The sequence below is a fragment of the Callorhinus ursinus genome, unplaced genomic scaffold, assembly GCF_003265705.2.
Source record: "Callorhinus ursinus isolate GAN/ISIS: 27379988/994484 unplaced genomic scaffold, GSC_fseal_2.0 scaffold2, whole genome shotgun sequence".
Lineage (NCBI taxonomy): Eukaryota > Metazoa > Chordata > Mammalia > Carnivora > Otariidae > Callorhinus > Callorhinus ursinus.
This window is the reverse complement of record NW_027397064.1, coordinates 80,390,301-80,407,131: the sequence shown is the minus strand read 5'-3', so window position 1 is coordinate 80,407,131 and position 16,831 is coordinate 80,390,301.

Genomic DNA, 16,831 nt, shown 5'->3' with positions numbered 1-16,831 from the left:
AGAACTCTGGAGAACATGACAGCAAGTGCCAGAGAGGTACAGCCCACACTGGATAAGAGAATGGCTGTGGCCAGCAGAGTGTCCTTACGTGGAAACATGGGAAGCACTGCCAGAACTACCAAAACATAAGGGGCTTGGGGGAAAGGTGGAGAGAACCAAGGTCTCACAGAAAAAATAGAAACATGTGAAGGTACTGGAATGCCAATACCAGGTGGTATAAATGTCATTTGCAATTTTACTCCTATCCACAGGCTGGTGAAAACTGGTGGCATATAGAAAATCAATAAATATTATTTAAAAAGGAAATATGCCCAAGGTGTGCACACACACACACGTACATGATATATTGTAAAAGATACTTATATAACAAGGTTTAGTGATAGAAAAAGAATTTTAAAATGAGAGGAGTTAAGGGTCTCACAAATTTGTGCATGCTAATCTTATTTCTGATTGAGCATCTACTGAATGATGTTGGGTCTCTGAATAAAACACGTAAAAACCGTTGGTTTTAATTCTGCCTTTTAAAAACTTTTCTTAGATATGCTTGTTTTCCCATTCATATTTGGTACATTCCTCAGCTATAGAATAAAATAAGTCTGGAATATGAAGGCTGAAGAAAACTTGCCCAGCCTGACTCTGAATATCAGGAAACAAAACATGCCAGGTTCATCACTATCAGTATGGTTCCCTTTCCCTCTCTCCTCTGTTGCTCCCAGCTACTTCTCTTCAGACATTATGCCTGGTCTTCAAGATCAAACAATTCAATTATCAACTGGCAGAATCTCCACTGACTGCTCTCTCTTTAGCTTTTGGAAATTCTGGGCTCTCCACCATGTCCTTTGCTTACTTGTCCCTGAAGGTGTTCCTCCCACCTTTCCTTTATCCCTCAGTCACATTTGCTCTCAGGCTGAGATGCAGCCCTCCCTAACTTCTCTCTGCTTCCTTCACCTTAATATCCCAGTTGTCTTTTCTCTTTCTGATACTCAAGTGAGTAGAGTCTTGTGCCAAAGTTTTGAGATAGAAAGCAACATAATGCGTTCAAAACCTCCAAGAAGCCAAATGTAGCTGATGCATGGCCATGCAGAGATTTACACAGGATAAATTAGAGAAATAGGGTTCAGTTAGATAAAATCTTACAGTTCAGCTGTGAAAAAAATTGAATTTTTATCCAAAGCACAATACCATGTCATTGTAAAATGGGAAGCACAAACAATATATGCTGAACATTTATGAAGGAAAGAGATCATTATGTGTTGTGTTAGGGAAGATTTTGCAGAGAAAAGAGCCTTAAAGTGTGGGTAAAATATGCATTGCCAAAAAGGAGGCAGGAGTGTCATGAATGTAAAAGTCATGTCTGGATGAAGCCAAATTAGTATTTCTGGCTGGAAAGATGTGTTTAGGGAGAGTAGTAAATGATAGGTGTGGAAAACCAGAGTGGAGCCATACTATGAAAGGCTTCAAGCTCAGACTGATAAATTTGTACTTTATCCTTCAGAACCAGCCTTCTCCCATGCCTTTTACTTATTTGTCTCCCAGAATCAGCTTTGGGTTCTATTTGCTCTCTTTATCCATCTGCCTCATGGTGAAGGGGTGCCTGCATCTGTTCTGAGTCTCTTGTCAATTTCTCCATGAGGCAGATGGTCTATTTCTATTTCCAGACTTTGCCAGATCCCCCTGAGTTTTTCATCCTCTATCCCTGAGGATTTATTGCCAGTGCAGCAACAGATACCATGTGGCAGATGAGTTTAGAGGATAAGTTTTAATAGATGTATTCACCAAGGAGTTATTCCAGCACATTATCTAATGTTCTTTTCAATAGGTAGCATCTTCTGATCATAAGAAGCAATGGCAAAGAGGAAGGTCAACACAATTTAGATTGGGATAAAGTTAAACTATTTTTATTAGTTCTCTTTGAGTTTGTTTTTTTCTCCCCAGCAATGATTTTATTATAACATTTATCCTTTTGGTTGGACCAAGAGACAAAGAAAGTTATTACATATGTCCTATCTTTGAAATGGACTCATGTTACTTTGTTCCATATTCCCCTACAGATCTATATCAAATATCACTGACATCAGCACCCAAATGTTCTGGTCTGCCTCTGCAACCACCACCAAAGCAGTGTAAGAGTCCTTCTTCTTACTTGTGGTTCATCTAGACAGAATCTCCGCTATCCATATTGTGTCTATCCACATTGTTAACCCTAACAAGATCTCCTCTGTGTCTATATGGCAGATTATATCTTTACTAAGAGTATCATATATTCATCGTGCAAACCAGCCATGGCATATCCTTGAGTTCCATAGCAATAAACTGCTTCTGGGTCTCTTAGCAGTTATCACAAACTGCATACCAGTAGTCACTAGCCAAGGGAAACCAATCAAAACTGGACTGAATCAGTATAAATTCATTCTTTGTTTGAAAAAAATAAAATCCCTGGATGCTTTCTCTAGAGATGATAAACCCATGGAAGTTCTATGTGCAAATGAGTTGTTGATATAATTAGGACCTAAGAGTAGATTTCTCCAGCTATAGGCAACCACATGGCTTGACCACTAAGCATAACATCAACCTTTCACTTTGCATTCTGAAGTCTACAATTACCATAAATCACTTAATTACATGCATTCAAACCTGGTCTGGAAGACACCAAGCTCTCACTGATGTGACATGACAGATTTCTCTGCAGCTGGAATGGAATTTTTGCTGGTAACCAGGCACAGGGGTTTTAAGACTTGTAGCTGTATCTTGAGAACAAATGATGTTCCAGCTATTTTTTTTTTCTAGGCTACTCCAATCTTTGGCCTTTCCTTCATTAATGGGTTCATTTGGAAAGCAGACCTAAGAAAGGCTAGGGGGAAAGAAGGGAATGGGGAGGGGAGTAGTATTATACTTAGGAATCAAATCTGTTCTCATTTACAACAGAGAATATAATCTTTGGGGAAAGATGAAAACTTATTATCTTCTCTTTTAAAGCTTAGAATCTTTCTTCTTTTCAGAGTTCAGTAAGATATCCACTCGTTTCTTCTAAAGCTTTTGAGAACTTTGCCTCGAACATAGCCTTAAAAAAACAAATATTCTCCTTAAATATCATAATACTATTTTAAAACCTAAGAAAATTATTTTTTTACTTGAGAATAATATTTTTAAAGCAGATCAAAAGATTGGCCTAGAGCCCTGACAGCTCACCTTTATAATACTTATATTTCAGAGCTGATCTTCATCTCATTTCACATTTATCATTAGAATCTTGCCTTTTTCATTTAAAAAAAATGGTGGAATGCATGCAGACTTACAGTTAAAAGGGAAGAAAAAAAGGATGTCAAAACAGTGACATAGTTCTTCCTTTGTCATTTTCATACTTGCTTAAAAAGGGATCAGAGATCTACACATGAGTGTGTCATATGCACACATACATGTCCTGTGTCTTTTGTGTTCCTGACACTCATAATCTATGGAAGTTTATTTTAACATTTACAGACCTCAAGAGTTAGTCTCTTCTCAGTATCTGGATTCTATTGAGAAGGACATAATGACAGAAGCTAAAGGACAAAATGGAAAGACATAACTGCAAAAAAGGTGAATTAATAAACTTTAGTTTAAAGATGTACATGTAACTGTGTTTTGAATAAAAATGGAAGCCACATTTTGAATGGCTTAGCTTAGCCAAATTTCTTGGTTGCCCCAAATCTGGCAGAGTGACTCCCAGAAATATTTCTAACCAGTTAATCATCCAGGACAACATTTATCAGTGTCTAGACAAAACCTCTAGAGAGAGGGAAAGGAGGCCTAGAAGTGGAGAAATTTTGGTCTCAATTTTGCCAAACTTTAGTCTTTCTCTATCGTGTGCCTCCATTCTGGCTTCAACCAGATTGTTCGAGAAGTGAATCCTGGTTTAATTCTGGAGTTCTATTTTTCTATTTTATTTTATTTTATTTTATTTTATTTTATTTTATTTTATTTTATTTTATGAGAGTAGAAATGAAGGGGGATACATTGGTTTGATACTTTTCTGTCCATGTCAAAGACAAAATCCACATTGGAAAAGTGGACCAAGGCTAGCATGAACTTCCATAGAAATGTGCTTTTGATTTAATATTAACATATATGAGCCCAGGGTATATTTGGAGTAAAGATGCCTTGGGGTTCTGGGCAACTTAAGTCTAAGCAGTTGATGATGTTATTGCTTCATGTTGTCTTACACACTGTTTTATCTTAAAAGAGTCCTTGTCCCTGCAGAATAGGTTATGGACACTTGAGTACTGAAAGCCAGAGTATTATAGACTCCAAGAAGAAAAACCAGCAGAGAGAAAATGTCCTTGCTCTTGTCACAGTACATTTTTAGAACTAAGCAGCTGATTTTATTTTCTAATGAAAAAAATCTGTGAGTAAATTTTAATTGTGCTGTGAGGGAAAAAAACCCATTTGCAATTGAATCCAATTACAACTCATTTGTGATTAAGATTTCGTAATATTGATGGGTTTATATTGTTTGCTTATTACTGTCTGTGGAGAATTCAATATGAACAATATATTGAACACAAAATGCAGAAATGCCTATTGTTTCTTTATAAATATTGGATTGGATTTATATTATATATATAAAAGGATCATTTGTTAAGAGTTTTTTTTTAAGATTTTATTTATTTATTTATTTGTCAGAGAGAGAAAGCACAAGCAGGGGGTACAGCAGGCAGGGGGAGAAGCAGACAGAGGGAGAAACAGGCTCCCTGCTGAGCAAGGAGCCTGATGCGGGACTCAATCCCAGGACCCTGAGATCGTGACCTAAGCCAAAGGCAGCCACTTAACCGAATGAGCCCCACCCAAGTGTCCCTGTTAAGAGTTTTTTAAAATAAAAACATAAATACACATAAATGAAAAGCACCAGCGTTCTGGTCTAATGAAACTCTGTAAGAAGATATTACACAACATCTAACATGGACCCTGCAAATGAAATACTGGGTTAACTTCAGATAATAAACCTCTCCAATTCCCGAACTTCCTCTTGGCAAAATATGTAAAGATGATTTTCTAAGTGATTTGTCAGACATTAGACTTGACAACAGACATTTGATTTAATAGCTAAGCTGTTCATTTTCTGACTTTAAACTATATCATGGACAGACAAAAATTTGTTGTCCCAATTCCCCCTGCATCATTTTCATTCCAAGTTAATGACCTCATAGAATGGGAGAATCTACCTTTAGCTTATAAGGAAGAAAAAAATAAAGCATAATTGCAAACAATCACAACCACAGTGGGTAATAAAGGAGGATGGTGAAGTAAATTATAGTCTATTTATATAAGCAAAATCCCAAAGACATAAGTATATTCAAAATATGCTCAAAAAGCATTTTAAATGAATAGGAGAAAATTTTAAATGAATTTTTAAATAACAAAAGGCAGAATGGCATGATCATAAATAGTTAAAAGATACATGGAGAAAGTACTGAAAAGAAAAGAGCAAAAATTTAACAATTGTTTTATCTAGTTTGTGAATTATAATTATCTCCTTTATACTTTTGAAATTTCCCAATTTGTATAATGGGCATATATTATTTTTAAAACTGAGAAAACACACGGTGTTTTGTGTGAACAAATGTGAATTATTATTTAGTCCTCTGTGCAAAACAAGATGCTGTCAAACCCTGAAGAGGAAAGAATGGTTTTCAGGTACTCATTTATTATAACGCTTTTCCTTGCAAATCTAAATGACAGTGAAAGCTAAAGGGAGAGAATCAGGTTAATTAAGATTTTGCTCCAACAAAGCTGAAGCCATAGGTATTGCATTCCCTCTGCCCAACACCAGTGTGTTTTCCTGGCCAAGACTCATTCCATAGAAATTGCTTCATTCTGCTCAAATGTTCTCAGTCAATCCCTAGTGTTCATGATTCAGCTGAGAGAAATGGCCTTTTCTAGTTCTCTTCCCAGCAGCCTCTGCCACTTATGCCTTCAAACCAGATCACTAACTCTTGGGAACAATCTTCCCATAATATTTTGGCATTTAAAATATATTAAAGCGAATGGATTTATAAATCTAAAATTTGCTGAATTCCCAACATTGAATTGCCTAGGGTTCCATGCACAAAACAAGATGACAGTTTTTCAAGCCTCATAATTTTTTTTTTCATTCTATTAACAGGGTGGGACAGAAAAGCTCTTTTGTGTGACTGTTTCTTAGGCCAGGAATAGTAGCTGGGTTCTCACAGGGCTGAAGGTGGTGGGGAAGAGAATAGATTGTGCCTTAAAAAACTGGGAACATTAAAAAAAAAAAAGAACTGGGGACATTTAGGATATAATGGGATAGGCTTGTATGGAGAAAATGAATATTTCAGATTCAAATGTTGAGGAACTTAATAACACTGGGGAAAGCTAAAAGCAGAACCTGAATTCAGGATCAGTAGACCCAAGAGTCCAGAACAAGGTGAAGTTAGGATTAAAACAAAAATACTGCACAGAGGGAATAGTGGATCAGCATTACTGGGTCATAGTTTAAAAAATATCTGGTGTGCTAGGCCTCATTTGAGACAGCAAAAGTGAGAAGTCAGATAAGATTAAAGGACTGGAGTGTACAATGTGCCATTCATGGACCATTTAGAGAATCCTCAGTAGCTTGTACCTTGAAGATACCCGTTTCAAAATATAATTAATTTTGCTTTAAAATCTACCCAAGTTTCTCATTTAAGTGTTAAAGAAGAAAGTTAATGGTTTAGCTTTATCTGAGCTTCTTGGCCACTAATTCAATATGCTACCAAGTAAGCAATACTAAGTCTCACTCACAGAATGGTCAACACAAGCATAAAAATTATTTTATTTGGTAAATATTAAATCATTTATTTCTATACCTTATTAAGATTGTAATGCATTATTATCAGTGAAAAGTAACCTCCGTAAAGGAGGATTAGTATCAATGTACAACATATAAAGTGCTGTTTATAATTAAATTGTTAACCATTGAGATCTCAAGGATAATATTTATAATGAAACAAAAATAAGTGGTATCTTACTCATGTTTTCATTTGTCACTCATTTTTTGAAAACCTATTATATGTATAACTGGATGTTAAGGTAGAATAGAAGATTGCAAAGGAAAAGAGACACAGCTCTTGCCTTTAAGAAACTTGAACTGTGATGGACAAGAAATGAATGTGAATTTTTTGGAAATATTTTAATAATGATAATAGTAATCATTGGACTAGTCCCTTCAGCTGGAATTACCTCACCACCATCATTTCTTCCTTCTTCACTGCTGATGAAGTACCCCCTCCACCTCCACCCTGCAAAACACCAAGTACACTATGCAAAAGGGAGCACACAGGAAGGAGAGTCAACCCTTATTAGCAACCCCACTTCTTATAAAGTGAAAAGGAGTAGCTCTTCTGGCAGTCCTTGAGTGAGAATAATGATTACCTACATTTGTATATGCCCAGTGCTGGGCTAAGTACTTAATGTACATTCTACTATGAGTGTTTCCTGAACTCAGGATCCAGTTCTGGGACAGAGCAATTGGCCAATGAAGAGGCAGGTCAATACTGGCTATTAAGATGGGACATTTTGATCTATAAGATGTTAATCTGCTGTCAAATGTGCTATTAGAAAGTGTGTGGATTGGGCATTCACCAGTCCCAAGGCTGGGGAAAGAAGTCCCTCCAGGCCCTATGAGTCTATAAAGGAGAGAAACACACATTCTGTTTAAAGGGTCTATGTCTTCAGAAATAATTCAAAACAGTGAGGTAGTAAGCAACAGTCTGGAAAGTAGAGGGGAAGGATTGAAAAAAAAAAAAAACAAACCCTCAAATCTAAAATATTTTTAGGGGGAAAACACATCTTTGGTTGGGTTTGTTCATATTCAACACCTCATATCTTTTATCATTCTTTATATTTTCTACATGTTTAAATTTTAATTAATTGCTAGTCACTTCCTTTTCATTATTGGCCCAAGAAATATGAAAGTGTATTGATAATTACATGAAAACACATTTCAAATGCTGAAATCCACTTTTCATTCATTTGTGTGTGCTTGTCTCCAACTCAAGGGCTGGGAGTAATAGAAATTGTGGTTTGACAAAATTGGACAGCTGCCTTTTATCCCAGGGCTGTGCAGGCGACAGTCTGGCTATGGATGCACTGCATTTTAGACTTAGAACTACTTGGCCAAGAATAATAGAAAGATTGCACAATAGGTGTGATTTGATACTCCCCATCACTGTGTAGAGTTAAGACAAATTTATGAATATTAATTAAAGTATAAAAGCACTTATTTCTCAAAGGATTTTTATCCCCAATGATTCCAGTAACTGGGACTTATAACTCTATTCTCATTACGTTGCCGTGGATTATGGTAAACCAGCAACCACAGATGGTGGGTCTTAGGTCTAGGTCATATCTGGACCACAGATGCATTTGGTGTGAACAAGTGTTTAAAAAATTAAGGAAATATACATAAGAGTACAGCTTTCTGACTTCTGTTGGACCTTGTCACTGGACAACAATCACCTGTTGCTGAGTAGCACTCATTCCCTTCAGAAAGGGAGCGTGATTTCACTTTGCCAAGACCCCTTACTGAACTGCACCATACCCTCTTCACTTTCTATACTTTTAATTTAAATTACTTCCTATCTCTGTTTGCATTTGAGTTTACAGTTCTCGGTGTAGACTCTGACATGACATTCATGAAATTCACAGTTTTTGAAAGTGATAAACACCTTGAAAATTAAATGACATTGTACTTGTAGCATAGATGTTAAAAAGAAATACAGCACTAACTTGCAAATGAATACTTTAGTTAAAAAAAATAAAACCTGGAATATTCTGGATCTTGGTTTGGGAAATCATGTGAGTTAACTCCATTGTCTGCTGCTATGAATGGATATATTAATTCATTTGCATGTTGACGTAATACTACCCTGGGCATGTTTGAATTGTGTACACTATAAAATTGAGGGCCAATTCCCCCAAGCCATTACACTTAGCGGCTAGTATTTTATCTATTAAGTTTCTATAGCTTTCATCTACTCTGTATTGATCGGTGCTGAAGAATTTGAGAGTATTGACCACCAAACAAGCTGCAGTTTGCATTGTTTCCATTAGATGGCGCAGAAGATTTTTGAGGTCCCAAACAAACAGGCGCATTGGAGAGTTCTGTGTATGATCGGCTATGTGGTTAACACCAGCAATTTCAGTTCCACCACATCTTTGTAGCATATAGCAGGGATCTAATTTAAAGTATTTCTAGGGAGGAGTTATCTTGTAACTGATGAACCATTTTTTCCTAACTACGCTAGTAAGATATAAGACCTTTTCCTTTGTTAACTGAACCCTCTTGTTCCTTGGTTTATAGCCCTATTCCTTATCAAACTTGAGGAAAATAGATAGTTACACCAAGTATTGCAAAAGATGGGGGAGAAAAAAAGGGGAGAAAAAAGGACACTTTTACACAATAGGGAGCAAGTGTCAAAGCTAAAAAGCCCATGAGATACTTATCAGAATTTCTAAAAACTTCGCAGCTGTGTATTATTACCAGAGGTTGCGATCATTCCATTTAGAGTCATTTTTGTCCAAATGCCCTTTGAGTCTTCTCACTCCCACTAACACTATTTTTTTTTCCTTTTGATAATTTAGGATAGGAAACAGTTTTCAATATTTTGGATAAACTTGAGCTTAGTCATATCTAAGTTCTTATTACTCCAAATGCCAATCATTCTGATCATTACACACCCTCATTTGTGACTTTCAGGGTTTCTTGGGGTCTTGGAGGGCTTTAGGCATTTCTTTTAATTCAAAGCAAAGTACCCCATGCTAATTTCACTGGAAATTAAAACATTCAACTGAGCCCTACACTTGATTTTGGTCCATATCTGGATGTGGAGAAAGAATTTGAGCCTGAACCACTAAGATGTTTGTTGACCTGGCTTGCATATCTTTAATTCTTCACTTTGCATGTGTTAAAAGACTTAGAGAAGTCCCACAAGACCTCATGCACTAGCCAAAATGCAAGCTCAGTGTTTTATATAAATGGGAAGAAACTTGTCTATCAGATAAGAGACCTCAACACACTTGAACCAAAATCTGTTGAGCTGGTAGTAAAAGTACACAGTACTGGTAAATGGCCCTTGTTGTCTAATGCCCTATATTTAGGCCAATTGCTTCCTTGAGTGGCTCCTCCCAATCATCCTCTTTCATTCAGTAGACTACACAGTGATGTTTCAAAGTCAGGCCCTCTTGGAAAAGCATACCTCAAACTCAACACAGAGCCATGGTGGTAGTGCTGAAAACTGGACTGCTTCAACATCTCTCAGTGGAGAGGTGAGCACAGAGGACAAAAGGTTATAAGAAAATAATAGCAGAAAGGGTACATTTCATTCTGGGTCCTTTCCATCCTCTTTAATGTAGCTTGTCAGTGATGAAGAGTGTGAAGTTATTATTTATATGATATGTAGTCCCATTTCAATAGAAACGAGATGGTTCTAAGGTGAATTAAGGACTCAAGGTAAAATCTGCACACCTTAGAAGAAGAGTACAGTGAACAATGAGTCATTGTTTCAGAGGACATCTTGGATACAGAACAATTAGAAATGAGAGGATTGCAAGTTTCACTGAGGTACCTCACGTCAAGCTGGAAAAACAGAAGGAAAGAATTCCATGAGGTCTTTATTAGTGTAAACCTGTGGATAGTAGGGCTTCTTTTTATGATGATGTTAATGGCACAATTAGCATACCTGACCAATTTGAAAGAACTAAAAATTTAACATTAAAGATACAAAAACAAGGACTAAGAGAACATTTTGACATTCTTCTTGAGCACTCAACAGGGCATCAAAGAATCTAAGTTCAGTCTTTGTTCTTACTTATATACTGAGTTACAATTCATCTCGTAAATCTTCCTTTTATTGATTCTATTTATAGTCACATACACCGCTCTAAGAACAGGCACACAGTATGGTGTCTTTTATGCCCTTTATGAAGTAATGAGCATTTTTTTGGTCATATTGAATACTTCAGATCCATCACACACACACACACACACACACACACACACACACACACACACACCTTTAAATCCTAAGCTTTATGAGAACCCATCTCTCTCGTATAGCATGGATATTCTGGGTTCTTCTTTCTAAAATTCTTTGATCTTCTAATGTTTTATTTCATAAATGCTTGATTATTATAATTGCATTATTTTGAACACATACATTTTTTCAAATCTGAATAACACATTCACTTATAAATAATAAAAGATGTAATCTTGATGATATGACAATAGTATTAATATCAATCCAATACAATAACACAATATTTCCAAAAATTAAAAATACTGACTTTTGAAGAAATGAGTGAGAAGCAAAAAGACATGACTACCAATACAATAAGGTAAGAATGGGAAAGTTTGAAATTAAATGATTATTTGGTAATTGGGAACAACACTCCCATTTCACTTTTAGTTGTTTTGTTATTCTTTGTTCAAATCTGTAGAGAATACATTTGGTTGGATCAACAAAATCAGATATCACTCTATATCTCCCACTCTAAATTCTTTAGCAGATTCTGAGTAGTGAAAATAATTGTGGAAGGAGAAATTTGGGAGAAAGGTTAACATTTCTCTTGAGTGGTGAAAGTCTTTTGGATGTAAAAGGCACTGTTATTAACCTATACTGAGATGTATTTATGCTATAGATTGTCTTATCCATTACTAGGATAAGTTTGGACTAATGAGGATGGCACCATCACGCTCAATCTAACTTGTGAACCTGGTAGAAAGGTGAAAAGTAGCTAGACAAAAGCTCAAGTATTGAGGAAAAGCAAAATTAACTGGTCCAGATAAGGACTGAAAAACTGACCCTGAACTAAGGATAAAAGCACAGTTTCCTTTTTACTATTAATATATATGTTTTCTGAGAAATACCTATATCATATGAGGTATAAATGGGTGTTCTGGAAGAAAATAAAAAGATACCATGAGTTCAAAAATCGCTGGATGCACTATCCCTCTTGGAGTTTCACAATGTACTTTAACATAGTAAAGATCCTGAGAAAGGATGCTCCAAAGAACCCTGGTTATGAGAATGTTTCAAACTTAACTGACCAATATCAATATGTAACATGAGTTTTTAACAAACTGGCTTGAGGCGGACATAGAAGATGTTAAAATGCTAGTGTTAAAAGTTAATGATACAAAGATTTTCAGCCCCCAAAAGGTAAACAGTTTCTAAAGAAAAGTCTACATTCTTTCCATCAGTTCTAATCTTCCAATAGGCAATATAGCAATTAAAACAAAATAGGAGAAACTGATTTGGTTATTTTCTCAGGTCCTTGGCAAATGATTTTATTTGGGAAAAAATAGTCACATGTAAATTTGCTATCTAGGCTGAAGTGCAAAAAGTAACTTCATTATGAAAACTGAAATTTGTCTCCAACTTCCTAAACTCAATTTTCCATACTTTTATACTTCTTTCTGTGTGTCTCCACTATCATATGCATTATTAAACTTGACATTATTTAACTAACATTAAACTTTAGTGTGAAAAATTTATACTTGTACATTAAGCCTTTCACCAATTATTGTAAAATAAAAAAAAAATTCTACCCATATTAAAGGAATTTTCAGCAACCATTAAAACTTAGAGAAGGGCCTTGAAGTAGAAAATTAAAATATACATGGGTTTCATCAGAAGGAAAACTTTCACTATTTGCAGATGACATGAGAGTCTATATAGAAAACCCAAAAGACTCTACCAAAAAACTGATAAAACTGATACATGAATTCAGTAAAGTAGCAGGATACAAAATAAACTTACAGAAATCTGTTGCATTTCTATATACCAATAATAAAGCAGCAGAAAGAGAAATTAAGGAATCAATCCCATTTACAACTGCCAAGGATACATAGGATAATACCTTGGAATGAATATCACTGAGATACCGAGGCCTAAACCTAACCAAAGGGGTGACAGGCCCGTACTCTGAAAACTCTAAAACACTGGTGAAAGGAATTGAAGAGGACACAAAGAAATGGAAAGACATCCCATGCTCATGGATTTGAAGAAGAAATATTGTTAAAATGTCTATACTTACCCAAAACAATTAAACAGATATCTAATGCAATACCAAATACCAACAGCATTTTTCACAGAACTAGAACCAACAACCCCAAAATTTGTAGGGAACCACAAAAGACCCCAAATAGCCAAAGCAATCTTGAAAAAGAAAAGCAAGGAGGCATCACAATTCCAGACTTCAAGTTACATTACAAAGCTGTAGTGATCAAAACAACATGGTACTGGCACAAAAATAGACACACAGATTAATAGAACAGAATAGAAAACCCAGAAGTGAACCTACAAGTATATGGTCAATTAATCTTTGACAAAGCAGGAAAGAATATCCAATGGGAAAAAGACAGTCTCTTCAACAAATGGTGAGGGAAAAACTGGACAACAATAGGCAAAGGAAAGAAACTGGACCACTTTCTTACACTAAACACAAAAATATATTTAAAATAGATTAAAGACCTAAATGTGAGACCTGAAGCCATAAAAATCCTAGGAGAAAACACAGGTAGTAACCTCTTTGACATCACCCATAGTAACTTTTTGCTAGATACGTCTCCTGAAGCAAGGGAAACAAAAGCAAAAACAAACTATTGCGACTTCATCAAAATAAAAAGCTTCTGCAGAGCAAAAAAAACAATCAACAAAACTAAAAGGCAACCGACAGAATGGGAGAAGATATTTGCAAATGACCTATCCGATAAAGGGTTAGTATCCAAAATACACAAAGAACTTATAAAACTCAACATCCAAGGCAAAAGGGCCCACAGCAACCACTGAGCTGAATGCAAACAGGCTCACTAAGCAACCCACCTTGAAATAAACATAGGCTTTAACTGACCAGTACAACCAGGCACAATTCCTAAGATTAACAAAAAAAAGGAAAATTCTATATGTCCCTGTACTCCTTCACTCTTCCCTATAACTATGACCCCTCACCACTGCCTCATCACAGTCTCTCCTTTGCTGTCCTACCCTCTGCTCCCCTGCAGTGTATTTAATAAAGTTCTATCTCTTTAAAAGATAGCAAAACTCAACACCCAAAAAACAAATAATCCAATTAAAAAATAGGCAGAAGAGGGGTGCCTGGGTGGCTCAGTCAGTTAAACATCTGACTCTTGGTTTTTGCTCAGGTTATGATCTCATGTGTCATGAGATTGAGCCCCACATCGAGCTCTGTGCTCAGCAGGGTGTCTGAAGATTCTCTCTCCTCCCCCTGCTCCTGCCCCTACTCACCTGCTCTCTCATGTGGGCTCTCTCTCTCTCTAAAATAAATAAATAAATCTTTAAAAAATAGGCAGAAAACATGATAGACATTTTTCCAAAAAAGATACACAGATGGCCAACAGACACATAAAAAAGATGCTCAACATCATTCGTCATCAGGGAATTAAAACTACAAAGATATCACCTCACACCTGTCAGAATGGCTAAAATCAACAACATAAGAGACAATAGGTGTTGGCAGGGTGTGGAGAAAGAGGAGCCCTCTTGCACTGTTGGTGGGAATGCAAACTGGTGCAGCTACTCTGGAAAACAGTATGGAGGTTCCTCAAAAAATTAAAAATAGAACTACCTTACAATTCGGCAATTGCACTACTAGCTATTTACCCAAAGAATACAGAAACACTAATTCAAAGGGATATGTGCATCCCAATGTTTATAGCAGCATTATCTGAAATAACCAAATTATAGAAACAGCCCAAGTGTCCATCTATTGATGAATAAAGAAGATGTAGTATGTATATATATAATGGAATATTACACAGCCATAACAAAGAATGAAATCTTGCCATTTGCAACAATGTGGATAGAACTAGCAAGTTATTATCCTAAGTGAAATAAGTTGGTCAGAGAAAGACAAATACCATATGATTTCACTCATATGTGGAATTTAAGAAACAAAACAAAGGGAAAAAGAGGCAAACCAAGAAACAGATTTTTTTTTAAAGATTTATTTATTTATTTATTTATTTACTTGTTTGTTTGACACACACACACACACAGAGAGAGAGAGAGAGAGAGAGAGAACAAGCAGGGGAGCGGCAGGCAGAGGGAGAAGCAAACTCCCTGCTGAGCAGGGAGCCTGATGTGAGGCTCGATCCCAGGACTGTGGGATCATGACCTGAGCCGAAGGCAGACACTTACCCAAATGAGCCACCCCGGCACCCCAGAAGAAAGAGATTGTTAACTATAAAGAACAAACTGATAGTTATCAGAGGGGAGCTGGGTGGGGATGGGTGAAATTGGTGATGGGGATTAAGGAATACACTTGTGATGAGCACAGGGTGATGTATGGAATTGTTAAATTACTATATTATACACCTGAAATGAATATAACACTGTATGTTAACTGGAATTAAAATAAAAACTTAAAAAATAAAACCATACCAAAATTGGACCAATACATGAAAAACAAAAACAAAAACCATATATGGGTTTGCTACTAATCTTATCTACTTTTATTTTACTATTTTCTCTTAACATGAAGTTTGGCTAGATCTTATTTCTTATAATTTATAATCTAAAAGAAATAGATTTATCCCATGATTAAGGGTTTTCAGTGTTGGGTGTGTAAAGTTCATATGTGTAAATATATATACTATCATAAATTAATATTGAAAATAATGAGTAAGGTTTTGACATAAATAGATTTTGCCTAGTGAGAAAACTTGCCTAGACAAGCTTTGGCAGTTCTGTTCAAATATGTGTATGAGTGACACAGATTTCTCAGTTTGCCTCACTGGATTACTTCAGGGCAAATTGTCGGGTGGATGTGCAACAGGAGGCCAAGATTATCTTTTGTTTTTACTTTCAGCGATACTTGAGATTTTTCATTCACCATTTCTGCAAAATCTGCTCAGAATGTGACAGGAAGAAATACATCCAATGGAAAAATGGATGCAAGACAAATGCAAGGACAGTGGACGAATCGAATGGCCTATAACACAAAAGCCCCCAAAGAAGAAGTCTCCCAACAGTTCATTTCCTGTAATGATTATTCACTTTCATCTCTCATTGACTCTTCCTGAATAATCACATGAGAAGCCCCAGGTAAAGAAAAAGGTATGCTACATAGAGACAAAAATCACAATCAAAGGTGAAGGCAGGTACTGAAAAGAATGAGCAAAAACCTGTGAGATGCTCACTATCCCATAGCATTGTTTACTCTGGGAAAGCTGCACTCAGGAGAAATTATAACCTAGATTCATACCTGGGAGAAGCAAGTTGGTCAAGGCTAACTCTAGGCCTAACTAGCCCTGGGCAACATTGTGAAGTGGGAGGTTTGTCTTTTCTGCTCTTGTCTTTCCCTTCAGCTACAATTTAGGGATGTTTTAATTGCAAGAGAAAACCCAACCAAGACTGGCTCTATTTAAAAAAGGAAACTTACTGGCTTATCTAACAGGAGTCTGGGGGCAGAATAGAATTCACTGGGGCCCAACAGTGTTCATGAGGCTATTTCTGTATTTTTGTTACCTCCATTCTACTTCCTTGATGTTGGTTTTAATCTCAAGTAGGTTCTCATTTTTTTTAAAGATTTTATTTATTCATTGAGACACAGAGATACAGAAAGAGAGAGAGAGCATGAGCAGGGAGAGAGGTGGAGGGAGAGGGAGAAGCAGGCTTCCCGCTGAGCCAGGAGCCTGATGTGAGGCTTGATCCCAGGAGCCTGGGATCAGGACCTGAGCTGAAGGCAGTTGCTTAACCAACTGAGTCACCCAGGTACCCATAACATGATCACTTTAAATATAAGACAATACATTGGTTAAATCTGGATGTAT